The following is a 20675-nucleotide window of genomic DNA, read 5'->3' as shown; positions in this document are numbered from 1 at the left end:
CCATGGAGTAAGGGGGTCAGGAACCATACCCAGAGCCTTTGGTCAACATCATACTGTTTACATACAGCCTCAAACATATGAATAAAACTATCAAAATTATCCACTCTGTAAATTGTGGAAGAAGTTTACGGACCTTTTGTGCTTCTAGGGTCTGGTTACTCCCTTCCTCATTACCTCCATGACTCTGGCGAAGAGTCAGCATCTCCTTCTCATGTTACCTCTGCCTCTCTTTCTCCTCAGCTTCCAGGCATAGTAGTTTCTCATTCTTAGCCTGCAGACATCACAGTTTCTCATTTTCCTCAGTCTCTAGATGCCTCAGTCTCTCTGCTGCTTCTATTTCCAAATGCTTGGCCTCCAACTCAAGTCTCTTTAGCTCCAGATGGATTTTTAAATCCTCTGTAGAAAGGTTGAGCTGTCCATTCTCTGAGTGTTGTACATCTCCACAGCCAGTCTGATCATCCTCCTGGTTGCTATTCTTGGATGCAACTGTGACCAAAGCTGCAATCATGTCTGCCTTAGTCAGGTTTCTATGCAATAGTCCTTTAGCCTGGCACATCTCAGCCAGCTGGCTCCTTGTCAGCCTACCATACTCCTCTGCTGACATGCTTGTCTGCTTTCCCTGACTAACTAAACTAACAAAAGAAATAAAACAATTGTGATCTGAACTCTGAATGTTCACTGAGTGGTTGATTTAGAGTACAAAACCACCTTCAGTGATCACTGTACACAAGCTACAGGAATTCAATATCCACACAACTACAAGCCAATTAATATGTGATGTGGCTAACTCACCACTATCAAACAATTAATATTTGATGTGGATATCCCACCACTGCCAAACAATTAATATGTGTCGCCTGTGCACTTGCCCAGTAATCAAGGAGCCTCAGTCTTCACCACTAGCACTGGGTGTCCACATTGGGAGGATAAACAAGTACACACACAGTAAAGTACAATTTCCTTTAAGAGCACACAGAGATCACAGTCAATATGGGGCTGTTATCTCCCTTTCTCTCCAAATCCTCAATAAGACACCTCACTGACACCGCTATAGGGTTCAGATCTTAGTCAAATAGTCAAGCCAAAACCTCCAGTACCTTGTATGTCCAACCAGTGCTTTGTGTCCCTGCCCAGCTCACACACACACACACACACACACACACACACACACACACACACACACACACACACACACACACACACACGCACACACACATGCATGCACACATACACACACACACACACACACACACACACACACACACACATATGCACACACCTTGAGATTTGGGTTACAAACACACAGACACTTTTGGGGAAGGCTGGCACAGGTTCTTCAGCTATGCCCCCTTATGGCCAGACTATACAGTAGTACCATCTGCCACCAACTATTCTTATCAGCTACTCTAAAGGCACTTACAAATGGCGACCAATTCTAGTGTGCAATGCTACTGTTATGCAATTGGTAAGTGTGACTGAAACTTGAAGGCTATTTCGGAGTAGCCTATACAGTATCACCAAATACTTGCAAGTACTGTAAGACCTTAAATTATTTCAATGGAAAACAGCTAAAGTTAAAATGTTTAAAATATTTAATAATAAATAAAACCACAAGACAATACTCATCATTTCAACACAGTGATAATAGAGAGAGTTCAGAAAGCACAGTAAATACTTTAAATCAACATTGTAGCATAGTCTGATGTAAATATAGAAAGCAGCTAGACTAATCTTGCTATTTCTATCTCTAAGAGAAATACTAAGATCTAGATCCTACTTCACGGCAAAGTGCTGGTGAGTTGTTGTCAGCTTCAGAACAATTTACAAAATGCCATCTATTTATCTGAGAGATAGTCCTTAAATTGATAATACACATTACTGCTGAGTCATTTCAGATTGCATTATTCTTGTCACTTGTCTGATTTAGCAAGACAGAGGGGATCCAAAATGTCCAGTTTCAATACAAAACTTGTATTGTCGACACCACAAGCACTTTCACAGACTAAGTTGCTTCTTTGGGTAACAGCTATCAAACTAAAAAATTCAGTTTAAATACCATATACTACCTCCCTTGATTAATCATGTGACATCAAGGCACTCAAATTATTTAAACAGTGTCATAAAAGCATATGCATAGCACCTAAGTACAGAAATCATAATACAGTCATAAAAATGCATATGTAAGAAAAAAAAATATATATATATATATATATATATATATATATATATATGTATATGTATATGTATATAAATAACATAAAAATACAATAATACAAAGGCAAAAAACATTCAACGTCTTAGGTTCCTAGATTTCAGCTTAGGTTTTAATGGGACCACATAATTGAGTCCATGCCCACTATCACCTCTCGGTCTGATGATCCACTTAGACTCAAGTTGCTCAGTACTATTCCTGATGTCACCTCCTATTAATGTCTCGTACACCCTCCCTATAACCAAAAACTTAAATGTATGCTCAGCACCATTGGTAATGACATGTTTTGCAAAGACATTAGTTTTATTCCCTTTGCTAATATGATACAGATGTTCCTTTATTCATAGATTCATAGATTAGTACTAGGCTAACTGCCCTTGCGAGCCATTTTAAGCCTAGCCAATTATCCCTTGTAAGACTCAAACCCTGCAACTTGTGTTTGTAAGGCAAACACCTTAATCATTAGGCCACCCTTTCTCTAAGTGTTCTATCCATCTTGCATATATAAAATTTTGAACACAATAAACAGTGGGCCAAGTAAACAAAATGGGAGGTGCTACAAGTAAAGCAAAGACTTTGAACCTATATATTATATCCTGGTCAGTGTGTGTGAAACTAGAACTGCTGTCAATATAAGGGCATACATTGCAAGTGCCACATGCTAAAGTGGCATTACTGCTATATTCATGCTTATTCCTTGAGTAAGATAAGGTCCATTTTAAGGATTTCATGATCCTAAATACAATCCTGGGAGTGGGTTGTATCACTCTGGATATATCTTTGTCTGTCATATGGACTTTCCAGCGTTTTCTAATAACATTCATATACATGGAAACATTATTAGAACAATGTAATGGTACCTTAAGTTTACACTGATTGTTCCTGTTATACATTACTCTGTCTGATGCAGGTTTTGAAAAATAAGGTTTAGCTGTAGTCCCCCTCAAGCTTTTATCCCTCTCTACATTTTCAACAATTTCCCGGTCACTATAACTTCCTATCCTTAAACAATGCTGTGTAGTTTATACCTGCTCATGAAACTCCTTTTCACATACATTTAACATGGAGGCTCTAAAATCTTGATTCTTAACCACGTTACTAAAAATGTGCGTGGGATGCATACTATGCCTATACAAAAGATGGTTGACATGGCATGGTTTCTTATACAATTTAATAAAAATGGAGCCATCCCCATCCACTTCAACAGTAGCAACAAGAAAATTCATAATGTGTGTTGATGCATTCATAGAAAAGCATAAATAATTAGTTGTAATATTTACATACACCTCAAAATCTCTTAGCTGCTGTTTAGTTCCTACCCACAGAAAAAACATATCATCAACAAACCTTCTATTAAAAAGTAAAAATCTGGAGTAGGGTCCCTCGTGTATATGCAATGTTTCCCACATAGCCATCACAGTGTTGCCATAATTATTGGTACATGAAGTGCCCATATCTACGCCATGACGCTGCCAATAGATGGAATTATTAAATACAAAAACATTATTTTCCAACACTATTCTCAATATAGTACAGACAACAGATATTTCCATCTCTTTCAAGTTAGAGAAAATGCACAAAAATTGTTTAACCTTCAAGACCGCTTCATCATTAGGTATAATAGTGAATAAGGAGGTGACACCCATAGTAACAAAAATAAATTCATGCATAAAAGTTTTATCAGTATTAGCATCAAAACCAAAAGCAAACAAATGTTCAAAAAATGCTCAATGTCCCTCAGAATGACCATATTTTAACAATGGTCTCAAGATTTTTTCCAACTGGGCTCTGTCAGTCAGTTGCGTCCTGCTACAACAGGGTGCATACGGGAATTTTGTGCATTTTTATGAACTTTTGGAAGACCTTGAATTATAGGCAGTAGTGAATCTATTACCATAAAATAATCTAACAAGTTCTTATCTATCATTTTCTCTAGATACAACTTGTTCAATGAATGTATGATAACTAACTCCATGGACTCAACTCTTTTTTGATTAATAGTTAAATAAAACTTCCTATCTGTTAGCATATTGTTCATAGCTTCATTATACCAAATGGTGTCCATTATAACAATTGGTCCCCCTTGTCTGCTGGTTTTATTACATTCTTATCATTTTCTTCTAACTTTTTCAAAGCACTGTACTCATCCTTACTTAAATTGCAATGCATTTTACATTTCTTGAGCTGATCGTAAATACTATACATTTCATTTATTTATTTTATTATTTATTTTTTTTACATTTGTTAACTGGGATAGTCCAACTGGATACATGTCCATTTTCAGTGGAGGCCCGGGGAGAAAAGCTCCAAAGAAACATTTATGCAAAATATACAAACAAAATATGCTATCATGTTTCTGCTATATGCAACAAGATCAGATTAATGAGCAAACATTATTAAGTCATTGACAAGAACATTAAAAAAAGATCAAAACATATACAAACAATATTAAGGTATGTTAACTATGTAGTCACATCATGCATCTGAAAGGGGTATTGATAAGACTGTGCAGTCCTATCAAGAGACAATGTGTGTAAGGCAAGAGATGCTGCAGTAGTGGAGTGGGACTGAAGTTTGTCTGGTGTGGAGCAGGGACATAACCATTTGTTGTTAAGATGGCTTTTGATAGATATTTTAAATTTGGTTAGAGAAGATTCCAGGGTAATGGATGAAGGCAGGGAGTTCCAAATTTTGAATATGTAAGTTGAGTAGAGGGAGTTACCGGCATGTTTGTGGGATCTAGTAACTGTTAATAGTACTTTATCAGTGGAGTGGAGTTGCCTAGGACAGGAGTACTGCTGAATTAAGTTGCTTAAAGACGGTGTTTTATTTGGGTGGGAGAGCAGCTTATAAGTGATGATAAGTTGATTATAGATTAGTAAATTTGGCAGTTCAAGCCAGTCCAATTGTTTTAGGTTATGACAGTGATAGGTTCTAAAAGAGCTGTTATTAGCAAATCTGGCTATTTGATTATAGCAGATAGTCAATTTGCTGGTTTCTGTTTTGGATAGATTTGTTAGGATTGGGGATGCATAAAGTAATGTTGAGAAGAGGTGAGTATGAGCAATTGTGGTCCTAGCATTATGGTTGAGGAAGGACTTATGTTTGTAGAGACTATCTAGCTTTCTGTGAGTGTTTTTAATAGCTAGATTTATGTGGATATCAAATTTTAAGTTGTTATCAATGGTGACGCCTAGTAGTTTTGTGTGGGATTCGGGTGTGATGGGTGTACCAGTTTGGGTGTATCATCATTTCATCAACACACAGTTTCTCAAATGCACTAACCTAAGGATTTAACACAGGTACAAAAATGCTTGTTTTTTTAAGAAACCCAGAATTATTATAAACTTGGTTCTCAGACATTGCATTTTCATCCTTATACATAAGCTTTAGCATTAAATTCATTACAAAGAGTTTAACATCAAATATAACTTTAAAGTATGAAGTTTGTGCAGGAATAAATGAAAGTCCCTTTTGTAAAATGCTTCTTTCACACTCTGTAAGATGATATGTAGAAAGATTTAAAATGAAGTATTTAAAAATAACTTGAGTCAACTTACTGGTTTCTTTGTGCTGGGAGCACTCCAGTGGGTCTTTTCTTGTTTCCTTTTGATTCTGCTGCTACTCCTTGAATGAGTCTGCTGCTTTTCCAGCTTCAATTCATTGCATGGTATAGGGAATGGAAGCTTCTGCTGGACTAAAGGGTGTCATGTGACATTGACTTTTGAGGTACTAGAGCTTTATGTTAATCCTTGCAGTGGGGAGTTTGACTTCCATTTGAATATATTTGTGCTGCTACTTGAAAAATTTTTCTGAGTGCTCCCAGCTCTTTGTCTTCAGTAGTGGTACATTTGTAGTAGGTGATATCAATGCTTGTGTGAACGTATGTTCCAGGCTCTGACAAGCTGGATTATTGGTAACCACAGAAATTGGAGCTGGAAGATCAGAGAGTGTGTCAGAATCACAGTTAAACTGTGAAAACCTCCCACAGTAGAAGTCTGTCTATTTTGTATCCTTGACCACGGAAAACATTACCTTTCATAAAGTCATCTCTGTCTCTAGATAACTTATTTTGTTTACTTCACAAGAGTCTTCTCTCATATGCAGAAACAGAATCTAAACATTCAATAACATGTTTCTCTAGCACTTCAGCAGAAAATAAGGTTATAAGTTAATCATAAGTTTGCATGAGGGACAGCAATATCCACTCAATTTCCCTGTCTGCTGCTTAATTAGTAACCTCATGTAAGACAGGCTACAGTTTAGGTTAATCTTTTGCCATTCTATTAACAATTTATCATCTGGCTCAGTTTGTGCAGGCATCTTTTAAATACAAAGGCCCCTTGGGATTAATTCTTCCTCAACACATACCTCCAGATAGAATTTCTCATACGGTTTCTGCTTAAGTTTAAACAAAAGTCTCTCAAGATTATGTAATTTGTTTTTAAGTAGGACAATGTCTATAGTAGAAGACTTAGTGTCATGTATATTACTTACATAGTCCATTAATGGGCTGACTTTATGTAGCACAGAATTCAAAAATCTCTTCTTGGCATTTGCCTCTTTCAGCATCTATTCAGGTGTGTAATCCAGTTCCACGATGTCATCACAGCCTTCAGCCATTTCACCAATGGGTATGGTATATAAAAAAGTAATAATAAGCAGAACAAAATCAAATACCAACACTTTCTGGTAAAGAAGTCCCAGTAAAGAAAACCAAAAAGTTAATCCAGCAGGACAGAGGGACTCCAAAATGGACAGTTTCAATAAAAAAACTTTTATTGTTGACACCACAAGCGCTTTCACAGACTAAGCTGCTTCTTCAGGTAATGTCTATCAAACTGAAAAACTCAGTTTAAATACCATATACTACATCCCTTGATTAATCATGTGACATCAAGGCACTCAAATTATTTAAACAGTCTCATAAAAGCATATGCATAGCACCTAAGCACAGAAATTATAATACATTCATAAAAATGCATATGTAACAGATATATATATATATATATATATATATATATATATATATATATATATATATATATATATATATATATATATAAAAACATAAAAATATAATAATACAAGGCAAAAAACATTCAACATTTTAGGTTCCTATATTTCAGCTTAGGTTTTATAGGGACCACATCACAGAGTCCATGCCCACTATCACCTCTCGGTCTGATGATCCACTTAGACTCAAGCTGCTCAGTACTATTCCTGATGTCATCTCCTCTTAATGTCTTTTGCACCCTCCCTGTAACCAAAAACTTAAAAGTATGCTCAGCACCACTGACTATGACATGTTTTGCAAGGGCATTAGTTTTATTCCCTTTGTTAATATGATAACTAATATGCTCCTTTATTCATTCTCTAAATGTTCTATCCATCTTGCATGTATAAAATTTTGAACATAATAAACAGCGGGCCAAGTAAAGAACATGGGATGTGCTACAAGTAGCAAAGACTTCAAACCTATATATTCTATCCTTGGGTGTCGTCCACAGCTTCAGGCTTCAGACTGTTAAAACACAATTTATTAATCGCTTAAAAAGTAAAGCTGACAGGATGTAAACTTCACTAGAATATGGTGAACTGAAAAAAGTTAAGTATCCAAGCAGTTGTCATCCACAGCTTCAAACTTCAGGCTGTTAAAACTCAATTTATTGAAAACTTAAAAAGTGAAGCTGACAAAATGCAAGCTTCACTGAGATGCTGAAATAATTAGCCTAGTAATTAACATCCACAACTTCAGGCTTCAAGTTGTTAAAGCACAGTTAATAGATGCTTTGTAAGAAAAGCTGACAAAAATTGTGTTTTAACAGTCTGAAGCCTGAAGCTGTGGACGACAACCAAGGTCTTTTTTTCTTTGTTCATTTGCCTACCCTCGGTGTCTTTAGTAGTGGTGAGGAGAATTTATTTCTTGTTTAGTTGTTTCTCCCACTCTGCACATGGCAGAAGGGCAAACAGGAGCAGCAGTGAAAGCGAAATCATGCAATTTTCCTGTTTTTTCTAGAGACATTGTGAATCCACTTTTAACTATTAATTTTAGTAGTGACTGTTTAGCACCTAATACTACAAACCTTGCAGTAGATGCTAGTTTTTCTGACACGCTTCGTAAAGTAGAAAATGCTGCTTATCACCTTAAAAGGCTTCAGTGGCAATGTTTCCATTTGGAAGCTTGTCTATTTCATCAGATAGTGCCAAGAGGAATGAGAGTTAAATGCCTTCCCTCTTATGGAAACACTTATCCGGAGCTGTCAGCCCAAAGGCAAAGGATTAATTTGGAAACTAGCCAAAAATACATGAGGCTGCTCATCGATTTTTTAAACCTGAAGAAGAACAAATTTCCTCTTTTATTTCTAAGAAACAAGAAGAACTGGAACGTTGTGATTTGCAGGACCAGCATTTAAGCCAGATTGAACAGTTACAAGTAAACTTAAACACTTATGACAATAAGCTTAAACTACAAAAAATGGGTAAACTGAATCGAGATCATAGGGATTTCACTAACGGCCATATCTTTGAAAGGCCTAGAGAGGATAACACCAATCGAGGATGTCCCTATTTTTCTACTACTAAACAAAAGAAAGCCATACAAGGTTTGGCTGTAAAAGAGACTACTAACACTTTGCATCCTTCTCGAACAACTACTACCTCATCAACTTCTCTTCCCTCCTCGACTTCATCTACAGAAGAGGAGGTTCCTACTGTTAGAACTGATATTGTCACCAGGGATCTGGGAAGTACTGGTGCTAACGATACCAATGATGGTAGTAATTCCAACACCACCATTAATTGTGCTACTAGACCTAAAGAAGCGATGACGCACCTACCAGTAAACTGGCCGTTGCTGGTTTTTGTGAGGGAGAATTCGCACAGGTCACAGGGCCTTGAGTCAAGAACGCAAATGGAAGAAGTTTGTGGACTAAATATTGGGGGTAATGACTTAGTAGTTAACTTATCCAAGATCACACTGGATCCTGATATTATCAACCTGTTAAATAAGGGACTGAGTTTTATTCCAGCTGTTTCTTCTGATGTGAATGAATTCATGACGGATGTTAGGTTGTTCTGCAGGAACGTGTCCCTGAAATGTATTTTTGGAGAAGGTTCTACGAAAAAACAGCAGACCTATAAGAAATTGAGTTTATTTACTCCAGTTAATCCTCCTCAAGTAGAACTTTTTATGAAATTGTGTGAGGATGAGACAAACAAGGTGAGAGGTACAACAGATAAAGTTAAGAATTGTTTCTATAACTTGAACAGGAAAGAAAAAGAGGCTCTCCAACAGTTGAGAAGGTCAGATAGCTTGGTGATCAAACCAGCAGATAAAGGTGGCTGCATAGTAGTGATGAATGCAGACTGGTATCGTAATAACGTTTCACTGATGTTGGATGACAACATGGCTTATCACAAATTGAGCAAGAAAGAAGTAAATCAGAGAATTGAACGTATCAGAGGGAGCACCTATGATCTATTGATGGAAAGAAGGATCAATCAAGATTTTTATGAATTTTTTGAAACACCTCATCCTATGTTTCCCAGCATTGGTGGATTACCTAAGATACATAAAGATCTTTTGGACCCTCCCTTACATCCCATTAGCTCTGTGAGAGGATGGATCACTGAATCCATATCCATGTATGTTGAAAATGAACTCAAGAAAGCTTTGCCTTATGCTACTACTGTCATGAAGGATACAGGCAGCTTCTTGAAAGACTTGTTCTCCACCGTTAAGTCTCTGGATGGTTTTGATAACCTTCTACTTGTAACTATGGATATAAACAGTCTCTTTACTGTGATCCCCCATGAGTATGGCCTGAGGGCCTTACATGATTTTCTGATTAGACATAATTTAACAATGGAACCTCTTTGTTCCCTGCTGGAATTAGTCCTTGAGAATAACATCTTTATGTATGGAGATACCTTTTATTTGCAAACCTGGGGTGTGGCCATGGGAACTCCATGTGCCAACAGTTATTCAAACTTGTTCTTGGCTGAGTGGGAATTTAAAACAATCTTCAGTGATGGAAATATCTGGAAGAATTAACTTGTCTACTATGGGTGATTTGTGGATGATGTTTTTTGTTTATGGAAAGGAGGTATTGACCAATTGGATCTTTTTTCCAGCTTCATTAACAACAGCACTGACTTCCTTGAGTTCAAAATGAAACACTCATCCTCAGTCATAGATTTCTTGGATGTCAAGATACGTTTACATCCAACTCAAGGTCTCTCTACTGGGGTGCATAGGAAAGAGACATGGCAAAATAATTTCTTACACAGGCAGAGCATGCATCCAAGACATATTTTTGATAACATCTTTGACAACCAAATCTTAAGAGTCTCAAGACTATGTACTGATGAGGAGGAATTCTTGGAAGAGCAATCCAATCTACGTAGATATTTGAAGGATAGGGCTTACCAGGAAAATAATTTTCCGCCAGTTTCACAGGTGCAAACCTATAGAAAGCAAAGAGGTCAACCTTATTATTCAGAGAGGTCTGAACAATCTTCACGAAGACAGTCTAATGACACAATACCTCAACAACTTAGATGTATGCTCACTTACAGTTCAGACAATCGACAGGTCTGTGAAGTGATCAGGAAATTTTGGCCGATTCTGACAGCGGATGATAAAATAAAGAACATCGTTGGAGAGAGACCCAGGTTTCTCTATAAGAATAAAAAGAATATCAAGAGATTATTATGCCATAAAGATGGCTTTAAACGTGGTGGTCCACTATCAGACCGCAAAGGTACTTTTAAATGCTGCAGATGCAAAGCTTGTCCTTAGTTAGATACTAGTAATACTTTTCTCCACACAGTATCTGGACGTAACTTTCATTTCGATGTTTATGCTGATTGTACTACTAGCCATATTATCTATTTGGCTACCTATCACAAGTGCCAAACTTTCTATCTTGGTAAAACTGACCAACGATTAAAGGATCATATTCTACGACATGTCAGAGACATTAATCAGAAAGTTCCACATAATGCCTTAGCAGCACACGTATTGGTCCATCCTATGCATAATTTCTTGTTCAAAGCAGTGGAAGTGGTCACCTAAAACATCAGGGAAGGAGATGTCCATAACAGGACAGAATTGAGAGAGATCTTTTGGATCAACAATTTTAGAGCCAATTGACCCCCAGGTCTCAATACAATAGTACCTTTCAGACCTGTTCTAAAATCTAGAAGAAACCTTCCAAACATTAATACATGATTCTAGCATTTTTAACATTGAACTACATTATAGGAGACAAATCTCCACTTTGAACATTTATTTTTGTCCTGTGCCTTTAAGAACACCAAAGACAATTAGCTACCAGCTCTTGATTGTGTTTCCTTTATAAACAGGAAGAGCTAACCACACTTTTATACGATCTGAAGAAGGCATCTGCCGAAAGTGCTTATCGTTTGGACAATTTCATCAGCTTTTTACACTCCAGTGAAGTATGTTTTTGTCAGCTTTGCTTACAAAGCATCTATTAACTGTGCTTTAACAACTTGAAGCCTGAAGTTGTGGATGTTAATTACTAGGCTAATTATTTCAGCATCTCAGTGAAGCTTGCATTTTGTCAGCTTCACTTTTTAAGTTTTCAATAAACTGAGTTTTAACAGCCTGAAGTTTGAAGCTGTGGATGACAACTGCTTGGATACTTAACTTTTTTCAGTTCACCATATTCTAGTGAAGTTTACATCCTGTCAGCTTCACTTTTTAAGCGACTAATAAATTGTGTTTTAACAGTCTGAAGCCTTTAGCTGTGGACGACACCCAAGGTCTTATTTCTTTGTTCATTTGTCTACCCTCGGTGTCTTTAGTAGTGGTAAGGAGAATTTATTTCTTATATATTCTATCCTGGCCAGGGTGTGTGAAAGTAGAACTACTGTCAATATAAGGGCATACATTGCAAGTGCCACATGCTAAAGTGGCATTACTGCTATATTCATTCTTATTCCTTGAGTAACATAAGGTCCTCTTTAAGGATTTCATTTTACTAAACACAAATGGGACATTATATTACTGGCAGTCTCTTTCCTGAATACTTTGCAGTATAGTAGCATAAAGGAAAATGCACACATATGATTTGCCTAGTTCCATGATAATAACGTTAGCTAATACACTACATGTGAAAATCATACTGGAATACCTTCCAATGTGACACACATCATTAATGTACTACACTGAAACGAGTTAACTGAAAAGCCCAATCTCAGTCATAACTTGTAATCACTTCTCCAACACCGTTCAATATAACAGCAATGTCCAGCAATGTCTAGGCTGATGTGTTGATTTATGTAGTTAGTCCATGCTATTTACAGCCTGTGCTCATTCCTTCCCATTCTGTCCTTCCTGCTAATGATGACCTCTTCACATCTACCTGATCAGATCCTATGCAACAATATCACTCTGCTCATCTCCCCCACTAACATCTGTTCATATACCTTCCTCCTCAGTTGCTCACATCTTTATAGTGTTCTTCTCATGGTTTCCTTAAAAGAAAAACTTGATGCCGCTTCCTTTGTATGTCCTCCAGAACTACACAAATTACTTAAGATGGGGATGGACAGGTGTCTAGTATTGTGGGATCATTATCTTTTTTCTTCTGGTCTGGGAATGTGATTCAGAAACATGTTTATCCTTAATGAGGAAAAACTCTATTATCTGTTAATTTGTACATCATTGAATCTTGTGGTGTTACCAGTAAAACTAATCAGCATTTTCCTGCAGTAAGCACAGCAGGTGAGTCATGCATTGCACTGGCATGGTCACTCCCCTCATTCAGTCTCTCTCTTACTCATGGATGCATTCAAGCACATGCTCCCACACACAAACACATACACACACACACACACACACACACACACACACACACACACACACACACACACACACACACACACACACACACACACACAGGAGTGCACATTTATATACACACACACACACACACACACACACACACACACACGAGTGCACAGACACATATCCTTGCAAGCTCAAGGGCAGTTGAAAAGTTGCATGGGATCTTGTCATCATACAATGCAGCAAAAACACAGTCCCTACTGATTACCATATCAACGTCAACCCCCTAAGCACACAACCTGTAGTGACAGACCTTGGTACTCAGGGTGATAACAATCTCACATTCGACCATCATATAGCGGCAGTGGTCAGATAAGCCTTTTACCTGGTTCATCTCACAAGTAAAGGGATTGCATCTAGAAAAAAAGGAAGTTATTACCTCTCTGTACTCCTCCCTCATTAGATCTATAATTGAGTATAATGCCCTGTTTGGTATGGACCTCTCCAAACACCTGCACCAACTGGAATGGGCACAGAAATATCTCACAAAGAGAATCCATGGCCTCCAAAACCTGTGTTATGTGGACAGGCTCAAATCACTGTCACTCTACTTGGTGTCATACAGATTTCTCAGAGGTGATCTGTGTCTCACCTACAAGGCAATGTCGGACCTTGCCCTACTAGAGATGCTCCATATCCGTAAGTCTAACTCCTCGCACATTACTCACTCAAAAGGCTGAATCTACCATGCGACATCAACAAAACCTGCTGGAGACACAGGTTTGTCTCCCAAGGGCTGCCCCATCCCTGAAATAGACTTCCACTACAGGTGTAACAGAGTACCTTGCTGATCCTCTTCAAGCGTAACCTTGATGAGTGGATGGGAAAATACAAATTTGCCCCAGGGATTCCACCTGTGTCCTTCATTGACAGTGGTGACAGGTGCTAACTAAGGTTTCTTTTTGGAGATAAACTCTTGGTTTGGCTTGTAAGGGCCCCAGGGCCATTAGCCTGTTAACCTCCTATGATCTTATGATCCTATGATCCTTTTCAACTGTCTTTGAGCTTGCAAAACTTCCCTGAGGTTCCCTCTTATTTTTTTTCCTGTCCCATATAAATCATGGATGATTATAGCCAGTCAGTAATTCTAGATATTATTGCCTTATCCTTCTTGCTGATTGTTGTGATATAAAACATGCTGTTCTACTAACTTTTTAGGTGACAGAGTAATATTTAAAACATCTCTCTGGTCTGTAATAATGTTCTCCTAGTTTGTCACAACATTCTGAGCATGGTCATTGAGAAGTACAGCAACCCCCCCCCCACATATGCTTCATCCTTTTCATCTGTCCTTGTTTTACTGACCATCAGCGATTTTGCCTCTGATAACTGTTCCTCATACATTATGGACTACTACAGTCAGTCACTTATTCCACACATTAGAGTTTTAAACTTCCTGTTGTTTAGAATATGATTTTCTGATGCAAAAATGTTGATCTATGTTGAAAACTGCTTTATTCTTCAAAACACATGGTTCTATTAAATGTTTGCATGACTTCGAGAATTATTTCAAAGTCCCTGGTGTGTAGTGCCCCCCCTCTTCCAAGTATTACAAGAGTTTAGGGATATAACACACACTTATAGACAGTAATATACAAATATAATTACTGTAGATAATACTCAATAATACCTAATCACAGTGAAGGACCTATTCACCCATGGAGACATACACACACCTACTCTATATATTGCCTTCCTAATCTCCTCCCACTACAACCACACACACACACACACACACACACACACACACACACACGCACACACACGCTCACACACACACACACACACACACACACACACACACACACACACACACGCACACACACGCACACACACGCACACACACACACACACACACACACACACACACACACACACACATACACACACACGCACACACACACACACACACACACACACACACACACACACGCACACACACACACACACACAAAATCACCCAATACCAGTCATACCTCTACAGATACACGCACATGCAGCTACACTTGTACACACAATCAGCCTCCCCACACTACTACCTTTTTATGGACACTTAGCTGATCTGACTTTTTAAATGACCTCCCTCAGTGTCTGCAATGGCAGAATGCAGACTTCCAGGTGTGTTAATTAACATGGCTGGCCATGGTAATTATACAGATGACTAATTTCCTAAATTACATGGATATGTAAATCCTTACCAAATGCATTTCTGAGGGATAGTCATGGCTACTTACCATAGGTCACTTGTTTAGAATGTTTCATTAGCATGTGCCATCACTGAGACGGCAGTCAACTGCAATGACTCTAAAGGTCAGATAGAATCACTGCAGTGGGTCTGTGTTTTCCCCTCAAATATGGAAAATAATGCTTACAAACTCATCCTTCAAAATTGAACTTGAGATGTATGCCAACAGATAGAAGCCAATAATAAATAGAACTGTGGGCAACAGCACAGACTCTTGATGGGGTCTATTGAGAGAGCAGTTGTACAGACCAAAGCTTCAACTGTAGTGTGCAGTACCTTCTATATCAGAAAACATAGACCATATATTGCATGCCTTAGGGCTTGCCACTTGATGATGTAAAAAATGGCCTTGTCTATACCAGTAATCCATGTAAACAGGGAGGAGTATATGTGCCTATATCGGCAAGTGTGAGCACAACAGAAAGTCTATCAGCCCTGGGTCAGTAATCTGTCTGGCTGGTGTTCAGTTGCTCAGCCTGAGTTACCTGGGATAGCTCTGTCGAGGAAAAGCTTGATATAAAACAAATGGCCTGACAGAAATAAACTATACATAGTTATTACAAATATATACACTGAATATAGCATGTAGTTTGGAAGTAGATGGCATGATTATAAAGAGAAGACTAATAAATACGGTTTGAAGTTGGAATAAATTTGCTTAGCTTGACCTTTAACATCTACTACTCATGAGGAGGACAGACTAGAAATTGTGTGGGAAATGTAATGAGAGAGTCCTCAGGAGTCAATTAGGGACATTTTCAGAATGAGTAACAGATTCAAGGCAATCAGACTTCATTGTACAGATAGGGCAAAAGAGGGCATTCAGGGAGCAGTTGCAGGACTTCCTAGACAAAGTTGCACCAAATGAGTTGATGATAATGGGATTTCTGAATGCTCATATTGGGGTAAACAGAACAGGTTTTGAAGACTGTCTTGATCCATGTGGATGCAGCAGTATGAATGGGGTAACATGAATAAATAAGGGAAGGCCACTGAAGTTGAAAGAGATAATAACAAGTGTGGTCAGCATGCACCTAAGCTAGACTTCCTACCGGTAAGTAAAAAGCATTGGCGTAAAATTAGAGATTGTATATTCATCCCCACTGAAACAGTCAGCACCAAGAATAAACCACTAGCAGTTAGAATCAGTTACAAACAGCAGTAAGAGAAGGCTCTAAGGTTAACAGAATCTAGACTGAAGACCTGGAAACACTGGAGTGAAAGCACAGGATTAAGGAAATAGCGCAGGAGCTTCTTGGGCAAAGGGAAGAAAGAGGTTGAGATGAACAAGAACAAAAGCATTACAACCAGCATTTGTGAAGATTACAGACCAGAGATAAAACTGAATAATGTATAGAAACAAGGTGCATAAGAAAGATGGTGGTGGAATGCACAAGTACAAAACATTATCAAAAAAAGGAAGAAATGCAGTAAAGTGAGAGATGGAACAGATGGACAAAGCTAAGAAGGAAAACTGCTTGACTTACAAAGACACAGAGAGCAGTCACAGTCGAAAGAGCAGAGCTTGAGAGATACTCTACCAACTTCTGTTAAATGACTCAGCAGACGGAAAGATTAATATAGTCTACAGACATTATTTATAATGGATGTCAACAACAATGTGTTCACTAGATGAGAAAACATGAATGGGTAAGGAAGGAAACAAGACTTTAAGCAGCTTCTGAATGAAAAAAACACAGAAGTTGTACACCCCCCTCCATGCACATCCTACAATGAAATAGGAAGAAAAAAACACCCTAGAAGAAGTAAGGAAAATAAAATATGGAAAGGCAATACGTTCAATTGAAATCATGACATATATGATGAGGATGTTGGGTGTGTGAGGGGGAAATGGCTTCTGACACTGACACATTGTGGTATGAAAAGATGGATACTAGATGTCTGGGCAAAAAGCATTTTACAAACAGTATATAAAACAAATGGAGCATTCACAACTGTAGGCAGTACAGATGTATGCCTCACTGCATGAAATTGCTGGAGAGTGAGACTGATAAATGAATCACAGAGTAGTAGAATTAAAGATGGGGCATGAGCAGTTCAGATTATATCAGGATGCAGTTCAGCTAGATCAGTGTTTGCAGTGAGGCATATAGGAGAGAAGACGTTAGAGATGAGTAAAGATTCTAACTAGATATTTCTAGACTTGGAGAAAGACTATGACATGGTAAGACGAAAACTGATCTGGATAGTCCTGTGATAGTACACAAGTATGAGCAATGTTTGGACTCTCAGAGAGGTTCCCAGTGGGAGAGGGCGTTTGCCAGCTCTGAGCCCACTTATGTTCATGCTGGTGATTGACTACATTAGCAAAATGGCCTGAGGGGACAGATAAACAAAGCAGGTGTATTCAGACAAAGTGGCAATGCAAGCAGACACTGGAGAGGAACTTCAGCAAATGAGAAAGGAGTGGAACATATAACTAAATGCACATGGGATGGAACTCAGTACAGAAAAGATAGAGGCCATGGCAGAAACATGGGGGAATCAGAAGAAGCAGAAGAATGAGACAGAAGGGAAAACAGAGAAACTGGTTAACAGCACTGAATATCTAGGAGGCATGAGAAGCATGAACGAAGGAGCCAAGACTAGAATCAGAGGTGCTCCCCCCAACTGGTCTAAAGTGACAAGGGTGTTAAATGCCAAAAAAAGATGAAAAGTAACAGTTGTCCAATGAGTGCTTGTGTATGGCACAGAAACCAGGACAATGAAGGAAGATCAGCCGTGGAAGCTATCGATGAAGAAGATAAAGTGACTGAGATGGGTGTAAACAAAGAAAGGCAAAATTGCCAAAACTGCAGAGAAGGTCAGGAAAAGCAGATTATTATGTTTCAGTCACACATACAGGAAAGCAAAAGAGATGATCGCATAAAGAAGATTTGAGAAACACAAGAAGACAAGAGAAAATGAGACAAATGGATTATATGAGAGAAGGCCTATGACTATCAGGCATGAAAGTTGAAGACGGTAGGAGAGTGACTTTGCATCAAGAAAGCTAGCAACAGTTGATGAAACTCCTCGAGCCTGTGTAAAAAAATGGGAAAAATGGGATTTATGATCATGAGTTATACCATCGCGGTAACTATTTGAAGAATTAATCATTGTATTGGAAGCAAGGAAAATGCTTGCCCTGCCCACTCTCGACTTTTTTCCTTATGCTTATGCTTAGATGTAAGTTTCCATTCAACTCTTTTAACACAAACTTTTGGTAAAGTTTCATTTTGTTCTTCAGTTTTATAGGTTCTTTTTCTCTCAGTTCCACCATCATCATACAATTTTCTGGATTAAAAGCCCCTTGAGAAGTTGTGTTTTGTTTTACCAGGTATCTGTCATAAGCCTTTGTTTTACTGCAATCCATACACCAGACCATTCCCTCTAATGTGGTTTTCTTTAAAATGTTTACATGATATTATCAGCTGTTTAACTAGCAACTATTGCTTTGCCTCCCCAGTACAACCTTACTTATGTGTGCTAACTCTAACCTTAACCTTGATCCTGCCCTAAACTCCAGCTTTACACATTGGCTTATGAAAACTCATCCTTAACTGTACCACTAAACAACACAGACACACACACACACACACACACACACACACACACACACACACACACACACACACACACACACACACACACACACACACACACACACAAACACACACACACATATCATACATCAGCAAGCACACACAGCACTGCATCTCTCACCACCCATGGCCCTGCCTTACTTTCCCTCAGGAAATGCTATTAAATATAACTTCCTCAGCTATCACAGGGAACAGATCCTCAGTGCTCTGTTTAAGGTCAAGAACATTGTATTGGAGCCCACACTGCTTTTTCTTTTTAAATAGCATAAAACACAACATATTGGGCTTTCTGGAATCACTAATAACTGTAGCATCCAAATAAGTTTTGTAGAGGAGGACAGCAACCATCATCCCTCTGCACAAAGATGGGCCATCTGTGACCCTGGAACGTACAAGCTATTATGTCTCACTAGTCTCATATGCAAAACCATAGAAAGAATTATCAGGGAAATGATCAAAAATGACATAGGAAAACACCAGACACTGACCCTAAGTGACTTTGGTTTCGTGAAGGACAGGTCATGCAGACTCAACCTGGTGGACTTCTTTGAGAAGGTCATCAAGGCAGCAGATGAGGGCAAAATGGTTCACAATGCCTACCTTGACCAAGCCATGGCATTTGCCACAATACCCTATACGGGTATTGTTGACAAACTCAAGAGATTAGGTATAAACCCTTATCTCACCCTGTGGGTAACCAGCTGACTCCAAGACAGGACCCAGGAAGCTAAAATCCGGGAGTCCACTTCTACAAAGAGTCAAGTCACCAGGAGAGTCATTCAGGGATTGTCTTGGGACCACTCCTTTTTGGTATCTGTTTCTTTATTGTCAAGGCCAATATCAAGGGCCTCTAGCTGACCAAATTTGTAGATGATTGAAAATTAGGAGCAGCCATAGAATCCCGCAGTGACCCTAATACTCTCCAAGAAGGGTTAACATAAATAACTGGTGTTTGAGCATTGGACTAAAACTATATGCCAAGAAATGTATAACAGTGTCCTTTGGGAAGTTGGCCACCTTTGATAACTTTCATATTGTTAACACATCCCTAAGAGTCGACTTGGGGACACATATAGATGGTGATCTAGTCTTTGACCATCATGTGTGTACAGTAATGAGGAAATCATTCTATATTGTGCGACTTCTAAACAAAGGCTTTGCATCTAGGCCAAGAGGTCATTGTTCTACTGTTTACATCACTCATCTGACCTACCACTGATTACAATACCCCTTTGGTATGTACCTAACCAGGCACATCCAACAAATGGAATGTCCACAAAGGTTCCTCACTAAAAGAATATGGGGCATAAATAGCATGTACTGTTCAGAACACTCAAAGCTTTATTCCTGTGTTCCATCTCCTACAGGCAGTTGACAAGATAGCTATGGACCTCCTTCATATCTGCAAAACAAACAGCACTAGAATTACTTATTTAAGAAACTTAAGCCTTGCCTGTGATATAAATAGGATCTAGCAGAGAGACAGATATGTATCCTAGAGACTATCTCTTATCAGGAACATGCTCCCATGAATGTAAAGCAAAGTTTCTCTCTAACTCAATTAAAGTGTAACTTGGACAACTGAATGGGGAACTGGAAATTCAGCCCTGGTTTGCCATGTACATTTCTTTAAAATAAAAGCACGCACATTTCTAATGGACACAGTCAGCCTGTAAATGTTTTTTTCTCCGAGGTCACTGCTTGTAAATTTTTCATCTTTAACTCCCCTACTTG

This window comes from Protopterus annectens, chromosome 1.part1, assembly GCF_019279795.1.
Source record: "Protopterus annectens isolate FY-2018-M chromosome 1.part1, PAN1.0, whole genome shotgun sequence".
Lineage (NCBI taxonomy): Eukaryota > Metazoa > Chordata > Ceratodontiformes > Protopteridae > Protopterus > Protopterus annectens.
Note: the sequence above shows the minus strand (reverse complement) of the source record.